Below are 22004 nucleotides of genomic sequence, written 5' to 3' on the forward strand. Positions count from 1 at the left end.
GTTTTATTGAATGCAACACTTCATTTAAACAAAAGCATGAGACTCCATGCACAGCTTGCTCAGATAATGCAACAGCAGAAGACTTTCTTAAGGACCTGAGAATAAACATGCTTAAACAGTCAACACAAAGGTTGGTGAGATATAGGTTTTAAAGCCAGCATAAGATATAATAATAGACCACAAGATTTCATGTTATAAACGTTTCAGCAAAGATATTCTATATGTTGTTGAGCGCCCATTAACTATACTTAACAGATGTTTTCTATGCATATTCCCTTTTCATAGTTATCTCTACACCGTACCAAGTGTAGTAAAACGAAGTACTAAACACCCGTTATGAACTAGTGCTAACTAGCCCGAGTGGGGTTGTCAAACCCAATAGATCTATCAATAGGATTCACGCTTACATGTTAACCACATGTAACAAATAGTTACCAGACTATTAGGGATATATACAAAGGTACAACTCAACATAGAATATATATTTAAGTACTTGTGTCTATTTTGAAAAACAAAATATACATGTATTCTCATCCCAAAATATTTGTAGAGTTTAAAAATGGGACTATATACTCACTGTCGTAAAAGTATAGTTTTAACAAGTTTTCAACTTTTTAAAATTAGCCGACGTCCTTGGATTCACAAACCTATCATAATAATAACAATTCAGATAATAATACATATGAACAAAATTAATATAGGAAGTTCATATAATACTTATATAATAATTTTATGTTAGTAGTTCATTGTTAGTAGTCCTTTGTTAGTAGTCCAAAATAGTCCGAAAAGTCCAATAGTCCAATAATCGGTATATATATAATCTTAGAATTATCCCACGGCATATTGTGTATGTATTGTCTTGCATCAATCCAGAGACGTGTTGACTTAGGATTTATCAAAACGTATTGTGCACGTATTGTCATGGAACGTACCAAGATTATCATATATATACAATCTCAGAATTAACCAAGATTATAATATTTTTTATACTAATTATAACATGTACAAATATATATAGGATATATGAAAAGTTAGCAAGGATATGGTTAATATAGTTTTTATAAGATAAATTTCGTCCATACAACGTTAATTTTAGCAGATTTTGTTTTGCTCGCCAAAAATTCATTACAATTCCGTTTAAAGTGAATCAAATTGCTATGGATTTCTTAAGAAGTTAATATTTCAAAACCAATTCGAAAATTTCAGCCCATATATTAATTTTTATAGTTTTACCCTCTTTTTGTGCCGTTGGACAGATTTGGAAGAATCCCGGCATCCACCCAATATATGATTTTTGATAAAATACTTCCACTTTGTCTAAAATCATGAAAAATTTATTGAAAGTCTTATTTACATATATTAATATATTTCCAAAGTCTTAGCTTCGAACTCAAAGTCTAAGATAGGTTTTTAATTCCCAACCCAAAACAGTCCGCTTTTACCGAATGGAGACTAGTTGATGTATGTTAAGTTTATAAGTTGTGCTTCATATGTACAAGTTATAAGTTCTTATAATAGTTTCATATAACATCATAATATGTATAAATAAGTGTTGTTAGGGTTAGATTAGATTAGTTTTCAAACAAGTTTAGAATCATCCAAACTATGTTCTAGTTGTTATTACTATGATCTTTTATATAGATAGCTATAATCATATGAATTGAACAAGAGTTTTGGTAAGGCTAATACCTTGATTTAAGAAAGGGAAGTAGCTGAATATGAAGAGGATTTCTAGAGCTTGAAAGACTCCTTGAAAGGGTGCTTAAAGATAACCAAACTTGGAAGCAAAACTTAAATCAAAGGAAGTGTTCTTGATTACTACTTCTATGGTGTTTATGGATTGTTTTTGTAACTAGTTTTTGTGGTAGATAATGAAGGCTTATTAGAACTTGAAGAGAGGATATTAGAGAGTGTTTTTAGAGAGAAAGAATAAAAGAATACTTGGAAGAGAATTGAAAGTAGAATGGATGTAAATGTGTGTAAAAAAAAAATACCGTGTAAAGTCTTTATATACTAGTTGTATTTTATTGTTTTACGACAGATATCTAAGATAAGTTAAATACCATGAGGTCATGCATGACATAATAAGATTGACGATGTCATGCATGACATAATACATCAATCATGAAAATTACTATTGGTATATACGAATAGTAAATTCTTTATGTTGTCTTTTTTTTACTAATATCTAGTATAAGTTAAATTGATGATGTCATGTATGACATAATAAGATTGATGATGTCATGCATGATATAATACTCCACTAATACAGATTTTTATTAGTATATATCAATAGTAAATACTTCTAGAAGCTTCGTATAATATTTGTATATATACTGTATGAATACAAGTAGGATTCTTGAGAAAATGAATGAAAATACGAGTATAGCTATCCTTTATATGTTTTTGTATATTATTAAGTGTATTTAATACTTTTAAGGTTGTATTTATACTCATAATACATTGTATGTAAATAAATTTTAACATAAGTTAATTACGTCGTTTAAATAGTATCATATATATTGTTCAAAAACTCTCTAAATTAGTAGTATGAAAATGTATATATAATACCTTGTTAATATACTTAATGAGATATTTAATTATCATATTTTTAAATTATATATATATATATATATATATATATATATATATATATATATATATATATATATATATATACATATATATAATTAATACAAGTTATGACGTTCATGAATCGTAGGAATAAAAGGGTGGTTAAATACTGAAATGCCCCGTTCATATTAATTATAAACGTTTCATATTAATTGGTTTCTTTGCGAGGTTTTGACCTCTATATGAGACGTTTTTCAAATCTTGCATTAGTTTTTAAAAAAAACAACCATAACCTTTATTATTGAATAAAGGTCTTAATGACATAATTTAGATTGTCTATCAAAGACAATCTCCTCAAATAAATAAGTTTTTACACAACCCATTACAATATGCTCAAATATATTACAACAAATACTCCGAATGCAAGTTTAAACAATATAAACAATTATGCCGACTCCAAATGTTGACCTTGGGTTGGCATACGACAGCGGAAGTGTTTTTAATATTCACCTGAGAATAAACATGCTTAAAACGTCAACAAAAATGTTGGTGAGTCATAGGTTTAATTTATATATAATAATCATAATATTTAATAAGCCACAAGATTTCATTTATTTAAATGCGCAGGATCATTACAACTGCAAAAATCATTCATACGATGAGTTGCCTGGTAACCGACCTTAACATAGAGCGCTTAAGATATCTGGCATCATACATTCCACTATTCAAATGTATGACAAGTACCCTTCGAAGTACTAAAGAATTTCCACTATTCGAAAATGGGGGTGGTTGGTGCCCGTAGATCTACCTTTAGGATTCGCGTCAATTAGTGTTTTTCACTAATTCTTAGGTTACCAAGCATAATAATAATAAGTACAGATATCCGGTATAACAAAACAATCGTAGAATGTAGTTCCATGAACTTGTGCTTATTTTGTAAAACATTTATAAATTTTGCATGTATTCTCATCCCAAAATAATTTAGATAGTAAAAATGGGACCATAACTCACTTGTGATGATTTTCGAATAGATAGTGATAAGACTTGGCCTTTTGACAAATTCACGAACCTAATAATAATATTCTTGTGTCAAGATATATATATATATATATATATATATATATATATATATATATATATATATATATATATATATATATATAAAATTAAAATTCCATACTTATGATACTTGTTATAATTTTAATTGTCCATTATTAGTAGTCCAACGTTCGTAGTCCAATAGTCCAATAGTCAAACAGTATAAATATATATATAAATATAAATGCGTATATTGTGTTAGAATTCACTAACACTATAATACATTGTCTTAATATAATAAGACACATAATATGTATATTGTCTGAAGCAATCCGCGACCCATGGTATACATGTCTCAGGCTCGATCACAACTCAAAGCATATAATATTTTGGAATCCACTTCGACCCATGTAGTGACCCGAACTTTTCCGAACCTTTCTATGATTATATGTTTAATGAAAACTATATTTACATGATTAAATGTTTCCAACATGTTAAGAAATCAAACTTGTTAAGACTTGGTTAATTGAAACGGAAATTTTGTAAACGTCTGATTACCCAGTTTGACCAATGATTCACGAACGCTATAAGTTGTATATGACATGATGATACATAAATGAATAAATATATATGTTTAACATGATATAATGATCACCAAGTATCTCATTAAAAATAGTAACAATAATTTATATACTTAAAAAGGAGACTATTGACGTATGAAACTCGAAACGATACATATAACGATTATCGTTATAACCACATCTTACTAAATATATATGAATCATATTAATACATTGTTATATTATATATAACATGATAATATGATAATTAAATATATCATTAAGTGTATTAACAATGAACTACATAAGTAAAAACAAGACTACTAACTTAAGGATTTCGAAACGAGACATATATGTAACGATTATCGTTGTAACGACATTTAAATGTATATATCATATTAAGATATATTAATATATCATAATATCATGATAATATAATAATTTAAAAATCTCATTTGTTATAATAAACAATGGGTTAACAACATTCAACAAGATCGTTAACCTAAAGGTTTCAAAACAACATTTACATGTAACGACTAACGATGACTTAACGACTCAGTTAAAATGTATATACATGTAGTGTTTTAATATGTATTCATACACTTTTGAAAGACTTCAAGACACTTATCAAAATACTTCTACTTAACAAAAATGCTTACAATTACATCCTCGTTCAGTTTCATCAACAATTCTACTCGTATGCACCCGTATTCGTACTCGTACAATACACAGCTTTTAGATGTATGTACTATTGGTATATACACTCCAATGATAAGTTCTTAGCAGCCCATGTGAGTCACTTAACACATGTGGGAACCATCATTTGGCAACTAGCATGAAATATCTCATAAAATTACAAAAATATGAGTAATCATTCATTACTTATTTACATAAAAACAAAATTACATATCCTTTATATCTAATCCATACACCAACGACCAAAAACACCTACAAACACTTTAATTCTTCAATTTTCTTCATCTAATTGATCTCTCTCAAGTTCTAACTTCATGTTCTAAGTGTTCTTCATAAATTCTACAAGTTCTAGTTACATAAAATCAAGAATACTTGCAAGTTTGCTAGCTCCCTTCCAATCTTGTAAGGTGATCATCCAACCTCAAGAAATATTTGTTTCTTACAGTAGGTTATCATTCTAATACAAGGTAATAATCATATTCAAAATTTGGTTCAATTTCTATAACTATAACAATCTTATTTCAAGTGATGATCTTACTTAAACTTGTTTTCGTGTCATGATTCTGCTTCAAGAACTTCGAGCCATCCAAGGATCCGTTGAAGCTAGATCCATTTTTCTCTTTTCCAGTAGGTTTATCCAAGGAACTTAAGGTAGTAATGATGTTCATAACATCATTCGATTCATACATAAAAAGCTATCATATTCGAAGTGGTAAACTAGTAATCACTAGAACATAGTTTAGTTAATTCTAAACTTATTCGCAAATAAAGTTAATCCTTCTAACTACACTTTTAAAATCAACTATACACATGATCTATATCTATATAATATGCTAACTTAATGATTTAAAACCCAAAAACACAATAAACACCATAAAACCGGATTTACGCCGTCGTAGTTACAACCGAGGGCTGTTTTGGTTTGGATAATTAAAAACTATGAAAAACTTTGATTTAAAAGCTATACTTCTGGGAAAATGATTTTTCTTTTGAACATGAAACCATATCCAAAAATCATGGTTAAACTCAAAGTGAAAGTATGTTTTTCAAAACAGTCATCAAGATGTCGTTCTTTCGACGGAAATGACTACCTCTTTCAAAAACGACTTGTAACTTGTATTTTCGACTGTAAACCTATACCTTTTCTGTTTAGTTTCATAAATTCAAGTTCAATACGAAACCGTGGCCGCTTAAATAACTCAAAACGGATTAGAAACGAAGAAATGGCGAGTAAAACAAAATTGGTAAAAACTACTCATTTTAGCTACATGAAAATTAGTAACAAATCTATTCCAAGCATAACTTAATCAACTTGTATTGTATATTATGTAATCTTGAGATACCATAGACACGTATACAATGTTTCGACCTATCATGTCGACACTTCTATATATATATTTCGGAACAACCATAGACACTCTATATGTGAATGTTGGAGTTAGCTATACAGGGTTGAGGTTGATTCCAAAATATATATAGTTTGAGTTGTGATCAATACTGAGATATGTATACACTGGGTCGTGGATTGATTCAAGATAATATATATCGATTTATTTCTGTACATCTAACTGTGGACAACAAGTTGTAGGTTACTAACGAGGACAGCTGATTTAATAAACTTTAAACATCAAAATGTATTATAATTGTTGTAAATATATTTTGAACATACTTTGATATATATGTACATATTTGTTATAGGTTCGTGAATCGACCAGTGGCCAAGTCTTACTTCCCGACGAAGTAAAAAAATCTGTGAAAGTGATTTATAGTCCCACTTTTAAAATCTACTATTTTTGGGATGAGAATACATGCAGGTTTTATAAATGATTTACAAAATAGACACAAGTATGTGAAACTACATTCTATGGTTGAATTATCGAAATCGAATATGCCCCTTTTTATTAAGTCTGGTAATCTAAGAATTAGGGAACAGACAACCTAATTGACGCGAATCCTAAAGATAGATCTATTGGGCCTAACAAACCCCATCCAAAGTACCGGATGCTTTAGTACTTCGAAATTTATATCATATCCGAAGAGTGTCCCGGAATGATGGGGATATTCTTAAATATGCATCTTGTTAATGTCAGTTACCAGGTGTTCACCATATGAATGATTTTTATCTCTATGTATGGGATGTGTATTGAAATATGAAATCTTGTGGTCTATTATTATGATTTAATAATATATAGGTTAAACCTATAACTCACCAACATTTTTGTTGACGTTTTAAGCATGTTTATTCTCAGGTGATTATTAAGAGCTTTCACTATCGCATACTTAAATAAGGACGAGATTTGGAGTCCATGCTTGTATGATATTGTGTAAAAACTGCATTCAAGAAACTTATTTCGTTGTAACATATTTATATTGTAAACTATTATGTAATGGTCGCGTGTAAACATGATATTTTAGATTATCATTATTTGATAATCTACGTAAAGCTTTTTAAACCTTTATTGATGAAATAAAGGTTATGGTTTGTTTTAAAATGAATGCAGTCTTTGAAAAACGTCCTATATAGAGGTCAAAACCTCGCAACGAAATCAATTAATATGGAACGTTTTTAATCAATAAGAACGGGACATTTCAGTTGGTATCCTAGCGTTGGTCTTAGAGAACCAGAATTTTGCATTAGTGTGTCTTATTGAGTTTGTTAGGATGCATTAGTGAGTCTGGACTTCGACCGTGTTTACTTGAAAAATGATTTCTTAACAAATTTTGTTGGAAACTATATATTTTTAACATGTGAATATTATGTGATATATTAATCTCTTAACGTGTTTGATATTATGTGATAGATGTCTACCTCTAGAACAAGTCCCATTGACTCACCTAATAATAATGAAGAGTCAAATGTAAATTAGAATGATTCGTGGACTGATTCACAAGTTCCCGAAGAGGAACCAGAAGAAGAGTCGGAACCGGAAGAAGAATCGGAACCGGAAGAAGAAATAGAACAAGTGGGGGAAATAATAAAACGGTTAAGTAGAAGAAAATCCTCAACCAACCGACCAAAGTTAATTATGGTCAATGGTGTTTCTGCCAAGGAAGCAAAGTATTGGGAGGATTACCAATTCTCCGATGAATCGGATCCCGACAAGGATTCCGATGATGTTATAGAAATCACCCCAACACAATTTAATAAGGCAAAAGAGAACAATAAGAGAAAGGGCATAAAAATAGAGAAATTTGATTCCAAACCCGATGAACTTTATATGTATCGTTAACACCCGTATTTCTTAAGTTGTGACAATAACCCGGGAACCTCTAAACCACCAGGTTTTTCTAAACCAATGTGAAAAATGACGGCTCGTATTAGGGGAACATCATATATCCCTAGAAACTTGGCAAAACGAACCAAAACCGAAGAAGAAGAAGAAACGAGCGAGTCGGAATAAGATAGTTGTATTCGTGTGGTGTAATATATATAATATAGTGTGCTTATGCTTTATGATATATGTAAAAATTGCTTGTATTAATAAGTATTTTTTTTTAAGAATCTAACTCTTGTCTATTTTACAGTATAAAAACACAAAATGGATAGACAACCTAATATTTTAAGAGACCTACCCGGAGACATGATTGATGAAATCTTGTCTAGAGTCGGTCAGAATTCCTCGGCACAACTATTTAAGGCGAGATCAGTTTGTAAGACATTCGAAGAACGTTCCAAGAATGCCTTGGTTTATAAAAGGCTTTTGTTCGAAATATGGGGGATATCACATTGGGAAATCCATAAGTTACGATGTGTTTACTTTGACGCATATATTGCGGGGAACCCAAATGCTATTTTATGCAACGGGTTAAGAAATTATTTTGACTCAATATATCCGAATATAGGACTTCGTGATTTAGAAAAAGCGGCTAACATGCAACATAAAGAAGCATATTATGCTTACGGGTTAGTAATGTTCGCTTCTCACCAAAGTGAGAACAAGAACATCAGGCTACAACTATTAAACAAAACGTTCCCACAAGTGACGGAGTCGGTAATTGGGGTAAGAAATGAGGTTTTTAGATTGTTACAGGAGTGTTGGACATTACGTAACCCTCGTCCCTTTGATGACGTTACAACACGCTGTCTTATCAACGGTCATAACGGTTATGTTCCACAAGACCAAGGATGGGAAGTAGTCCTAGTAAAACCAGAATGCATGACTTGTTTCTGGACGTATGAATTACGTGTCTTTATTGCCTTTGCTGAATGACTTGTGTACTAGCTAGAATTATCTTCACAACCATCTTGTATCAAATTTATTGTGTGCTATATTTCATGCTATATGTAAAATAAGCGGTATTGTAAGTTTGTAAAATATTGTGTAAAAGTTTGAACGCGAAATATTATTATAATCAGTTTTTCATATAGAATTGTAGTAGTTGAATTGTATATTAGCTACTAAGTATGAACTTAACGGGTAGGTACTACCAGAATTTAAACTTATAAAACGCTAATATGAAGAAAAAGCTTTTATAAATGAGTTCATATTATGCTACGAGATACTATTGACTACTCTTAATATTCTGTATGATTAACTTGTTTCATTTGACTATTTTAAAGGAAATGGCACCAACTACTCGACACACCTTGAATATGAGCGAAGAGAAATTTCGTGCCTTTCTTGCTTCAAACATAGCTGCAGTACAGGCTGCGCTACATACCAACAATAACCTTGGATCTAGCAGTACAGGAAATCGTGTAGGATGCACCTACAAAGAATTCACTGCCTGCAAACCTTTGGAATTTGATGGAACCGAAGGACCGATCGGATTGAAACGGTGGACCGAGAAGGTCGAATCGGTGTTTGCCATAAGTAAGTGTACTGAAGAGGACAAAGTGAAGTATGCTACGCATACCTTCACAGGTACTGCATTAACATGGTGGAATACCTATCTAGAGCAAGTGGGACAAGATGATGCTTACGCACTACCATGGTCAGCATTCAAGCACTTGATGAACGAGAAGTACCGTCCCAGAACCGAGGTCAATAAGCTCAAGACAGAACATAGAGGGTTACGAACCCAAGGATTTGATATTACCACGTATGAAAGACGATTCACAGAATTGTGCCTATTGTGTCCGGGAGCATTCAAAGATGAGGAAGCGAAGATCGACGCGTTTGTGAAAGGATTACCGGAAAGAATCCAAGAAGATATAAGTTCACACGAGCCCGCCTCCATACAACAGGCATGTAGAATGGCTCACAAAATAGTGAACCAGATTGAGGAAAGAATTAAAGAGCAGGCGGCTGCAGAGGCCAATGTGAAGCAAGTCAAAAGAAAGTGGGAGGAAAACGGTGATAGAATCACCAATACAACAACAAAAGCAATTACAACAATAATCGCAACAACTATCCCAACAATCGCAACATCAATCGCAACTACAACAAACGGCCCAACAACAACAACAACAACAACAACAACAACAACAGCAACTGCAACAATCATCCCAACAACAATAACAACCGCAACAACAACAATAATCAGAAGCAGCTATGCCAAAGGTGTGAAAAGTATCACTCGGGGTTCTGCACCAAATTTTGCAACAAGTGTAAAAGAAATGTTCATAGCGCGGCGAAGTGTGAGGTCTAGGGACCAGGGGTTAACAGAACGAAAGGAACAAATGGTGTCAGAACGAGTAATGGTGGAGCAAGTAGTGTCGGAGCAAGTTATGCCAATGTAGTTTGTTATAAATGTGGAAAACCGGGCCACATTATTAGAAATTGCCCGAACCAGGAGAACACAAATGGACAAGGCCACGGAAGAGTTTTCAATATTAATGCGGCAGAGGCACAGGAAGACCCGGAGCTTATTACGAGTACGTTTCTTATTGACAATAAATCTGCTTACGTTTTATTTGATTCGGGTGCGGATAGAAGCTATATGAGTAGAGATTTTTGTGCTAAATTAAGTTGTCCATTGACGCCGTTGGATAGTAAATTTTTACTCGAATTAGCAAACGGTAAATTAATTTCAGCAGATTATATATGCCGGAATCGAGAAATTAAACTGGGTAGTGAAATATTTAAGATTGATTTGATACTAGTAGAGTTAGGGAGTTTTGATGTAATAGTTGGCATGGACTGGCTGAAGAAGGTGAAAGCAGAGATCGTATGTTATAAAAATGCAATTCGCATTGTACGAGAAGAAGGAGAACCCTTAATGGTATACGGAGAAAAGGGCAACACGAAGCTGCATCTTATTAGTAATTTGAAGGCACAAAAACTAATAAGAAAAGGTTGCTATGCTGTTCTAGCACATGTCGAGAAAGTACAAACTGAAGAAAAGAGCATCAATGATGTTTTTGTCGCAAAAGAATTTCCCGATGTATTTCCGAAAGAATTACCGGGACTACCTCCACCTCGATCTGTTGAATTTCAAATAGATCTTGTACCAGGAGCTGCACCAATAGCTCATGCTCCTTACAGACTCGCACCCAGCGAGATGAAAGAACTGCAAAGCCAACTTCAAGAACTATTAGAACGTGGTTTCATTCGACCAAACACATCACCATGGGGAGCTCCTGTTTTGTTTGTCAAGAAGAAAGATGGTACATTTAGGTTGTGTATTGACTACAAAGAGTTGAACAAACTTACCATCAAAAACCGTAATCCACTGCCGAGAATTGACGACTTATTTGATCAACTACAAGGCTCGTCGGTTTATTCGAAGATCGATTTACGTTCTGGATATCATCAAATACGAGTAAAGGAGGATGATGTTCCAAAAACTGCTTTTAGGACGCGTTATGGTCATTACGAGTTTATGGTTATGCCGTTTGGATTGACTAACGCTCCAGCTGTGTTCATGGACCTTATGTGTAGTGACCCAAACTTTTCCATGTTTATATATATTAATTGAGATTGATATTTACATGATTAAATGTTTCCAACATGTTAAGCAATCAAACTTGTTAAGACTTAATTAATTGAAATATGTTTCATATAGACAATTGACCACCCAAGTTGATCGGTGATTCACGAACGTTAAAACTTGTAAAAACTATATGATGACATATATATGGATATATATATATATAGTTAACATGATACTATGATAAGAAAACATATCATAAAGTATATTAACAATGAACTACATATGTAAAAACAAGACTACTAACTTAATGATTTTTAAACGAGACATATATGTAACGATTATCGTTGTAAAGACATTTAATGTATATATATCATATTAAGAGATATTCATACATGATAATATCATGATAATATAATAATTTAAAATCTCATTTGATATTATAAACATTGGGTTAACAACATTTAACAAGATCGTTAACCTAAAGGTTTCAAAACAACACTTACATGTAACGACTAACGATGACTTAACGACTCAGTTAAAATGTATATACATGTAGTGTTTTAATATGTATTTATACACTTTTGAAAGACTTCAATACACTTATCAAAATACTTCTACTTAACAAAAATGCTTACAATTACATCCTCGTTCAGTTTCATCAACAATTCTACTCGTATGCACCCGTTTCGTACTCGTACAATACACAGCTTTTAGATGTATGTACTATTGGTATATACACTCCAATGATCAGCTCTTAGCAGCCCATGTGAGTCACCTAACACATGTGGGAACCATCATTTGGCAACTAGCATGAAATATCTCATAAAATTACAAAAATATGAGTAATCATTCATGACTTATTTACATGAAAACAAAATTACATATCCTTTATATCTAATCCATACACCAACGACCAAAAACACCTACAAACACTTTCATTCTTCAATTTTCTTCATCTAATTGATCTCTCTCAAGTTCTATCTTCAAGTTCTAAGTGTTCTTCATAAATTCCAAAAGTTCTAGTTTCATAAAATCAAGAATACTTTCAAGTTTGCTAGCTCACTTCCAATCTTGTAAGGTGATCATCCAACCTCAAGAAATCTTTGTTTCTTACAGTAGGTTATCATTCTAATACAAGGTAATAATCATATTCAAACTTTGGTTCAATTTCTATAACTATAACAATCTTATTTCAAGTGATGATCTTACTTGAACTTGTTTTCGTGTCATGATTCTGCTTCAAGAACTTCGAGCCATCCAAGGATCCATTGAAGCTAGATCCATTTTTCTCTTTTCCAGTAGGTTTATCCAAGGAAATTAAGGTAGTAATGATGTTCATAACATCATTCGATTCATACATATAAAGCTATCTTATTCGAAGGTTTAAACTTGTAATCACTAGAACATAGTTTAGTTAATTCTAAACTTGTTCGCAAACAAAAGTTAATCCTTCTAGCTTGACTTTTAAAATCAACTAAACACATGTTCTATATCTATATGATATGCTAACTTAATGATTTAAAACCTGGAAACACGAAAAACACCGTAAAACCGGATTTACGCCGTCGTAGTAACACCGCGGGCTGTTTTGGGTTAGTTAATTAAAAACTATGATAAACTTTGATTTAAAAATTGTTATTCTGAGAAAATGATTTTTATTATGAACATGAAACTATATCCAAAAATTATGGTTAAACTCAAAGTGGAAGTATGTTTTCTAAAATGGTCATCTAGACGTCGTTCTTTCGACTGAAATGACTACCTTTACAAAAACGACTTGTAACTTATTTTTCCGACTATAAACCTATACTTTTTCTGTTTAGATTCATAAAATAGAGTTCAATATGAAACCATAGCAATTTGATTCACTCAAAACGGATTTAAAATGAAGAAGTTATGGGTAAAACAAGATTGGATAATTTTTCTCATTTTAGCTACGTGAAAATTGGTAACAAATCTATTCCAACCATAACTTAATCAACTTGTATTGTATATTATGTAATCTTGAGATACCATAGACACGTATACAATGTTTCGACCTATCATGTCGACACATCTATATATATTTCGGAACAACCATAGACACTCTATATGTGAATGTTGGAGTTAGCTATACAGGGTTGAGGTTGATTCCAAAATATATATAGTTTGAGTTGTGATCAATACTGAGATACGTATACACTGGGTCGTGGATTGATTCAAGATAATATTTATCGATTTATTTCTGTACATCTAACTGTGGACAACTAGTTATAGGTTACTAACGAGGACAGCTGACTTAATAAACTTAAAACATCAAAATATATTAGAAGTGTTGTAAATATATTTTGAACATACTTTAATATATATGTATATATTGTTATAGGTTCGTGAATCAACAGTGGCCAAGTCTTACTTCCCAACGAAGTAAAAATCTGTGAAAGTGAGTTATAGTCCCACTTTTAAAATCTAATATTTTTGGGATGAGAATACATGCATGTTTTATAAATGATTTACAAAATAGACACAAGTACGTGAAACTACATTCTATGGTTGAATTATCGAAATCGAATATGCCCCTTTTTATTAAGTCTGGTAATCTAAGAATTAGGGAACAGACACCCTAATTGACGCGAATCCTAAAGATAGATCTATTGGGCCTAACAAACCCCATCCAAAGTACCGGATGCTTTAGTACTTCGAAATTTATATCATATCCGAAGGGTGTCCCGGAATGATGGGGATATTCTTATATATGCATCTTGTTATTGTCGGTTACCAGGTGTTCACCATATGAATGATTTTTATCTCTATGTATGGGATGTATATTGAAATATGAAATCTTGTGGTCTATTATTATGATTTGATATATATATATAGGTTAAACCTATAACTCACCAACATTTTTGTTGACGTTTTAAGCATGTTTATTCTCAGGTGATTATTAAGAGCTTCCGCTGTCGCATACTTAAATAAGGATGAGATTTGGAGTCCATGCTTGTATGATATTGAAAGGATCCGAAACTAATCATCCGGACATCGTCCATATAGATTAAAAACGAATTACAATAGTTGATAACATCGCGAGGTACTTGACCTCTATATGATACATTTTACAAACGTTGCATTTATTTCTTAAAGGCAATCTATTATTACATCGAGAGTTGACATATTAGCCTAACATTTTATAACAACCAAATGATCTAATCTGCCATTTTCATAACAATAGTCTTTAATGAACTTCAATGACTCGAATGCAACGTCCTTGTATCATAGCTTAAATGGTCCCAAGTAGTATCCTTAACATGAGCTAATGCACAGCGGAAGACTTAATTCGTACCTGAGAATAACATGCTTTAAAACGTCAACATAAAGTTGGTGAGATATATAGGTTTGATGCTAGCAGCGTTATAACAATGGACCACAAGATTTCGTATATAATCATTTCAATAAAAATATTCTAAGTGGTTGAGCACTTGGTAACCATACTTAACATTTAATCACGTCGCATATTCCCTTTAATATGAAATCTTACTACACCGTACCAAGGTGTAGTCGCAAAACGAAGTACTGTGCAACCGTTGAATACTGGTCGTCCAGTCCGGTTGGGGTTGTCAGGCCCGATAGATCTATCAACAGGATTCGCGTTTACAATACCGCTGTAAATATTAGTTACCAAGCTACAGGGAAGTATGCCAGTGGTACAACTCAACGTAGAATATATTTTTCAGTTACTTGTGTCCATATCGTAAAACATAAAATACATGTATTCTCATCCCGAAATATTTAGAGTTTAAAAGTGGGACTATATACTCACTCTTGTCTTGATGATATATATATTTTGACTCGGTCTTCCGGTTGATATCACGAACCTATCCATATATAATATATCAATATGTTTTCATTTTAAAACAAACGTTATATATATATATACTTGTTATACTTTTAATATTTTGAATATTTCCTTAGTCCGTAGTTAGCATTCCGATGTTAGTAATTCAATTTTTAATGGTTCATTTTTAGATGTTTAATATACCCGCAATAAACAAAACCCCCAACGAAATAAATAAAACCCCATCGTATATGTATTGGTCGAGATTAATCTTGACCCATGGTACCGGTGTTGTCAAATGACGTGTTGCGTACATAAAGTACCGGTGTTGTCAAATGACGTGTTGCGTACAATCATGGGATCTTATGATTAATCTTCTCGTGTTGTTTACGGGTGATCCTGAACCATATAAAATTGAATTATAAGTACATATATATAAAATATCATGTTATCTTAGAAATATGTGATTTATATCATTTTTTCCAATTGATCCCGTAGTTGAAATGATCTAGGATAACCAATTTTGTTTCGGTCATAGTTTCTTCGTTACAAATCCGTTTTCGTTGATTCAAATTGCCATCTTCTTGGATCGAGTTCTTCTTTAAGACTATGAACTGTAAATACCTTGGTTTGTATTCAAAATCATACGGCATAAGTGAAACATTAGTGAAACATATGAAGTTAAACATTTTTGTTACAACAAAATCATTTAATGACCATTTTTCTAAAAATACTTATACTTTGAAAAACCAAGTTTTACCTTGTTAAATTAGCATATACATAAGTTATATTACAGGTCTTGAAGTATTTTAAAAGTTAAGTTAGAAGGATCTATTTAGTTTGCAAACAAGTTTGAAAACATTCAAACTATGTTCTTGTTGTTAAACTTTTGTACCACAAAATAAAATAGCTATATATATATGAATCGAATAAGGTTATGAACATAGATTCTACCTCAAGTTCCTTGGATAAGTTTGCTGTAAAAGAGGAGTAAGAAGCTAGAATCAAAAGGGTGATGGAAGTGGATGAAAGATTGGAAGTAAGTTGGTGTTCTTGGAAGGTTTTCTTGAAGTGTTTTTGTATGGTTTTCTTATGGTGTTTTAGTATGGTTTTTGAAGCTAGATCTTCATGGAACTTTGCTGGATTGTTGAAGGTGTTTAAGGCTTCAAAGTTTTTGTGTGTTTTGGCTAAAAAGTTGAAGTAAAAATGAACCAAAATGATCATGTATAAATACTACAAAAAAATGTGGCATAAGGAGTATATGGACAAAATTTTCAAGTAATCATTTTATGTATCTAGTCCTAATTGTTTCCAAATACAATTACCTAGCCCTAAGGGCATGAACATGGCTGGTTAGGTGGTGATTTTGATGTGTATTTACTATTAGTAAATACGTATAGAAGCTAGGTATGATACGAGTACAAATACTCTAAATATACGTATAGAAATTTTGTGAAAAATGGAATGAGGATTCAAATATAGCTATCTTTTGTGAATACACTTATATGATTTTATGTATTTAAGTTCTTAAAAGTGATTAAATACATTACTTATACAATATATGTATAAACATTATAGTCTTAAGTATTTAAGTCAAATAACGTTACGTATAGTTATCGTTTTGAAAACTTAAGTTAGTAGTTTCAAAATATACTTATAACTTATTGTTATTAATACAAAATGAGATATTAAAACATTCATTAATCATGTTAAATATTTATATATACATATATATACACAAACGTATAATTATCATATATTGTATAGTTCGTGATATCATCGGTCAAACTAGACGGTCAAACGTTGTGTAAAACTCTTTTCGGAAATATAAATCTCGACAATTTGGATTACTTATCATGTTGGTAAGTTTTAATTTATGTAAATATTAATCTTATAAGTATAGAACGATCGAAAAAAAATGCGGGTCAACTTTAGGGTTTTTGCTTATCGTGTCGGAACCATATAGAGATTAGAGTTTAAATTTGGTCGAAAATTTCCGGGTCGTTACAGTACCCATCCGTTAAAGAAATTTCGTCCTCGAAATTTGGTAGAGGTTGTCATAAATAACCATAGGAATGTTTTCATGACGAATATGAGGTAATAATGAAATTTTATCATTATTGAAAGATTTAGATAAAACGATTTGGTTATGTGAGACGCACGAGCGAAGCTATCACAAAAAAAAAAAAAATGAAATGAGTAAATATGGAATCGTTTTTAATCGATGACGTGGTTTAGAATTGATTTCCGGGATTTAAGGGATTTAGGAAAAATCTTACGTAATAAGATTTGGTTATTCGGCGATCAGAATCTTCTTTGATTTAATGCGGTAATCTGTTTCGATTTCTCTGTCGGATATTTCACTATAAATCCACCCCTTCGTTTCCTTATTTTTCACAACTCGCATCTTCTACTCTTTCTCCTTAATTCCTACTTTAAGGTATCCTTTGAAATGCTTCATCCCGTTCTGATTTTTGTTATACTTCTAACTTTTATATCTTTCATTCTTCTCTTCCATCTACCGCCAGAAGAATCTATTCACTTTTATGATTTTCTTGGAATTATAATGTTTCTAATTCTCCCGTGTCTTTACATCGCCATACGTATTGATATACACGGTTTGTAGTTTCTGGGTGGTTGTTGTTAGGTTTTATACCTTCCCTTATATTTCGATGTTCCTACTCCCGTCCCTTAAAATCATTGTCATCCACAGTTAATGCTCTCTCTTATTTGCTGTGGTTTATGTTCCTATTTCTATTCTGAAGTTTTGTCCCTTCATTTCTTCTTCCCGTCCTCGAGCCAAGCGAACAATGGTCCGAAATTCGTAGGTAGGAAATTTGGAATGAACCTTGCTATTGGTTTTAGAATGAAATTGTAATGGCACGATCTTGATTCGTTAAATTACTCGAATATTCCGAAAAAAAAATAGAACTATCAAGGTGATACGTTCTAATATGTTTGAAGACTTGATAGAATGTAAGAGCCGTGTAACATGGCACATGATGACGGTACTGTGAATCATCACATTCCATTAGAAACTTAACATGACTTACTGTAATATAATGAAGTTGATCAAGTTTCATTATATTATACTAATTCATGTATCAGTTCCCAACACTACTTCAAAACATTCATATTTTTAAACTTAGAGATTTCAGAATTTAGAAACTAACACAGTTTCTTTTATATTGTAGCGCAGATGTTACGGAGAGTTAAATGATCGCAGATAGGAATAGTTGTAAAAATATCTCCAGAAATATGAAAAATATGTATAACGAATGAAGATATCTTATAATATCTAAGATAAAATGATGGTGAAGAATATCATCTTGAAAAGTTTAGAATAAGGAGCAGTGTTCTTACTAACGGTTTCAGCAGGCACTGGATCATTTGGATCCTTTGAAGGCAGGTTCTGTTTTCATGATTTGTTCACGGCCTCCTTCATACTTTGCTCAATCCGTTTTCCAGTTCCAAACCTTCTCTTTTTCTCAGCTTTACCACCATACCATTCTTTATCATCAATCTTTTGATTGTTAAAGTCGTTTACAGTTTTTGCTGCTTCATCAGCATTTCAAGAGCTACTTCATAGTTCAGGGTGTTTTCAGAAATCATGAAAGGATTTGAATGCGAATTGTAATCGTCAAGTTACGAATGAGGTTTAAGATAAAATCAAGTGGCAAACTTGAAGAATTGTTTAGTTTCATATGTTACAATCAACATTTTAATTCATTTTAATTGTCCAATGTTTTCTTCTTTATGCCACTTGTTGGATTCTGGTAGGTCAAAATCCGAATATGAAATTTGATTGAAAATGGTTATTCTGGGGTGAGCGGATACGAATATCGGTGGTTGTAAGTAAGATAATAGATAACCGTTGAATCAGATTCAAGAATGTACAATATAACTTATTAATGTGAATTCTAAATATTCCTCGGGTACTACCCACCCGTTAAAATATTTTCATCATTAATAGTTTGTACGAAGGAATTTTTAATTACTATCTTTATGAAAATATACTTGCATATATATTTTCTTCAGAGATAATCATAGATTTAATGAGTCAATAAGATATTAAACTCATTTGATTTATCGTTAATTCTAGATTACATAATCTCTAAGACTTTAGAAATTACATAATCGTCATACGATACGTAAAGCGAAGATAATTGATGTAGAACGATATATAGAACGAAGATCATACTCGAAGTACAGATATTGAGTCGTGTGATGTTGATATTCGAGATACAGATTGTGATGTTGAGATTGTGATTGGGGTGATAAAGGTACTGTCGGCGTTGACGATGGTAGTACGGATTATGCTGCTGGTGCTGCTGTTGGTGTTTGTAACCTTCGCACCATATTCTCCAAAACCACTACCCGAGCACGGAGTTCGTTGACTTCTTCTATTATACCGGGATGATTGACGGTTGGAACGAGCGAATGAACAAGATTTGAAATATGGGATAGTATGTAATCATGACGAGATACTCTAGAAATGAGCGAGAAAATGGTGTTTCGAATGGGTTCGCCGGTAAGTGCTTCAGGTTCATCGTTAAGAGGGCAATTTGGTGGATGAAATGGATCACCTTCTTCTTGCCTCCAGAAATTTAGTATATTACGAACCCATCCCCAGTTCATCCAGAATAGATGATGGGAAATTGGTTGATCCATTCCGGTGACGCTGTTCTCGGAGCTCGAATGGAAATCCATGTCGGCGTAGCTATCGAAGTCGGAGGAATTCGAACTGGATGAAGAATTCATCTTGTATAGTTGGAGAAATGAATTTTTTTGGTTTGGAATAGATTATAGGAGTTGGGTTTGGTACTCTTCAATACATAATTTTCATATGTATATATAATACCGAAATCCCGTGAATTACGGAGAATCTTTGAAATTCGTCGGGCAATGTTTATAGTAATAGATACGCTAGGATATGAATTTTGTCTATACACTATCGATGCACTAGATGCAGTAAGACGTGTCTAGACTAAAGAATGATAAGCAGGCAACTCCCTAAGGATGATAAGCAGATGGTTTCCGACTAGAAATGATAAGCAAAACTTTTTAGCAGGTAGATACGGTCAAAGTCCAGACTCACTAATGTATCCTAACAACTACCAGTTAGACACACTAATGCAAGGCCTGGTTCGCTAAGACCAACGCTCTGATACCAACTGAAAGGATCCGAAACTAATCATCCGGACATCGTCCATATAGATTAAAAACGAATTACAATAGTTGATAACATCGCGAGGTACTTGACCTCTATATGATACATTTTACAAACGTTGCATTTATTTCTTAAAGGCAATCTATTATTACATCGAGAGTTGACATATTAGCCTAACATTTTATAACAACCAAATGATCTAATCTGCCATTTTCATAACAATAGTCTTTAATGAACTTCAATGACTCGAATGCAACGTCCTTGTATCATAGCTTAAATGGTCCCAAGTAGTATCCTTAACATGAGCTAATGCACAGCGGAAGACTTAATTCGTACCTGAGAATAACATGCTTTAAAACGTCAACATAAAGTTGGTGAGATATATAGGTTTGATGCTAGCAGCGTTATAACAATGGACCACAAGATTTCGTATATAATCATTTCAATAAAAATATTCTAAGTGGTTGAGCACTTGGTAACCATACTTAACATTTAATCACGTCGCATATTCCCTTTAATATGAAATCTTACTACACCGTACCAAGGTGTAGTCGCAAAACGAAGTACTGTGCAACCGTTGAATACTGGTCGTCCAGTCCGGTTGGGGTTGTCAGGCCCGATAGATCTATCAACAGGATTCGCGTTTACAATACCGCTGTAAATATTAGTTACCAAGCTACAGGGAAGTATGCCAGTGGTACAACTCAACGTAGAATATATTTTTCAGTTACTTGTGTCCATATCGTAAAACATAAAATACATGTATTCTCATCCCGAAATATTTAGAGTTTAAAAGTGGGACTATATACTCACTCTTGTCTTGATGATATATATATTTTGACTCGGTCTTCCGGTTGATATCACGAACCTATCCATATATAATATATCAATATGTTTTCATTTTAAAACAAACGTTATATATATATATACTTGTTATACTTTTAATATTTTGAATATTTCCTTAGTCCGTAGTTAGCATTCCGATGTTAGTAATTCAATTTTTAATGGTTCATTTTTAGATGTTTAATATACCCGCAATAAACAAAACCCCCCAACGAAATAAATAAAACCCCATCGTATATGTATTGGTCGAGATTAATCTTGACCCATGGTACCGGTGTTGTCAAATGACGTGTTGCGTACATAAAGTACCGGTGTTGTCAAATGACGTGTTGCGTACAATCATGGGATCTTATGATTAATCTTCTCGTGTTGTTTACGGGTGATCCTGAACCATATAAAATTGAATTATAAGTACATATATATAAAATATCATGTTATCTTAGAAATATGTGATTTATATCATTTTTTCCAATTGATCCCGTAGTTGAAATGATCT

The sequence above is a fragment of the Rutidosis leptorrhynchoides genome, chromosome 2 (genome assembly GCF_046630445.1).
Source record: "Rutidosis leptorrhynchoides isolate AG116_Rl617_1_P2 chromosome 2, CSIRO_AGI_Rlap_v1, whole genome shotgun sequence".
Classification (NCBI taxonomy): Eukaryota; Viridiplantae; Streptophyta; class Magnoliopsida; order Asterales; family Asteraceae; genus Rutidosis; species Rutidosis leptorrhynchoides.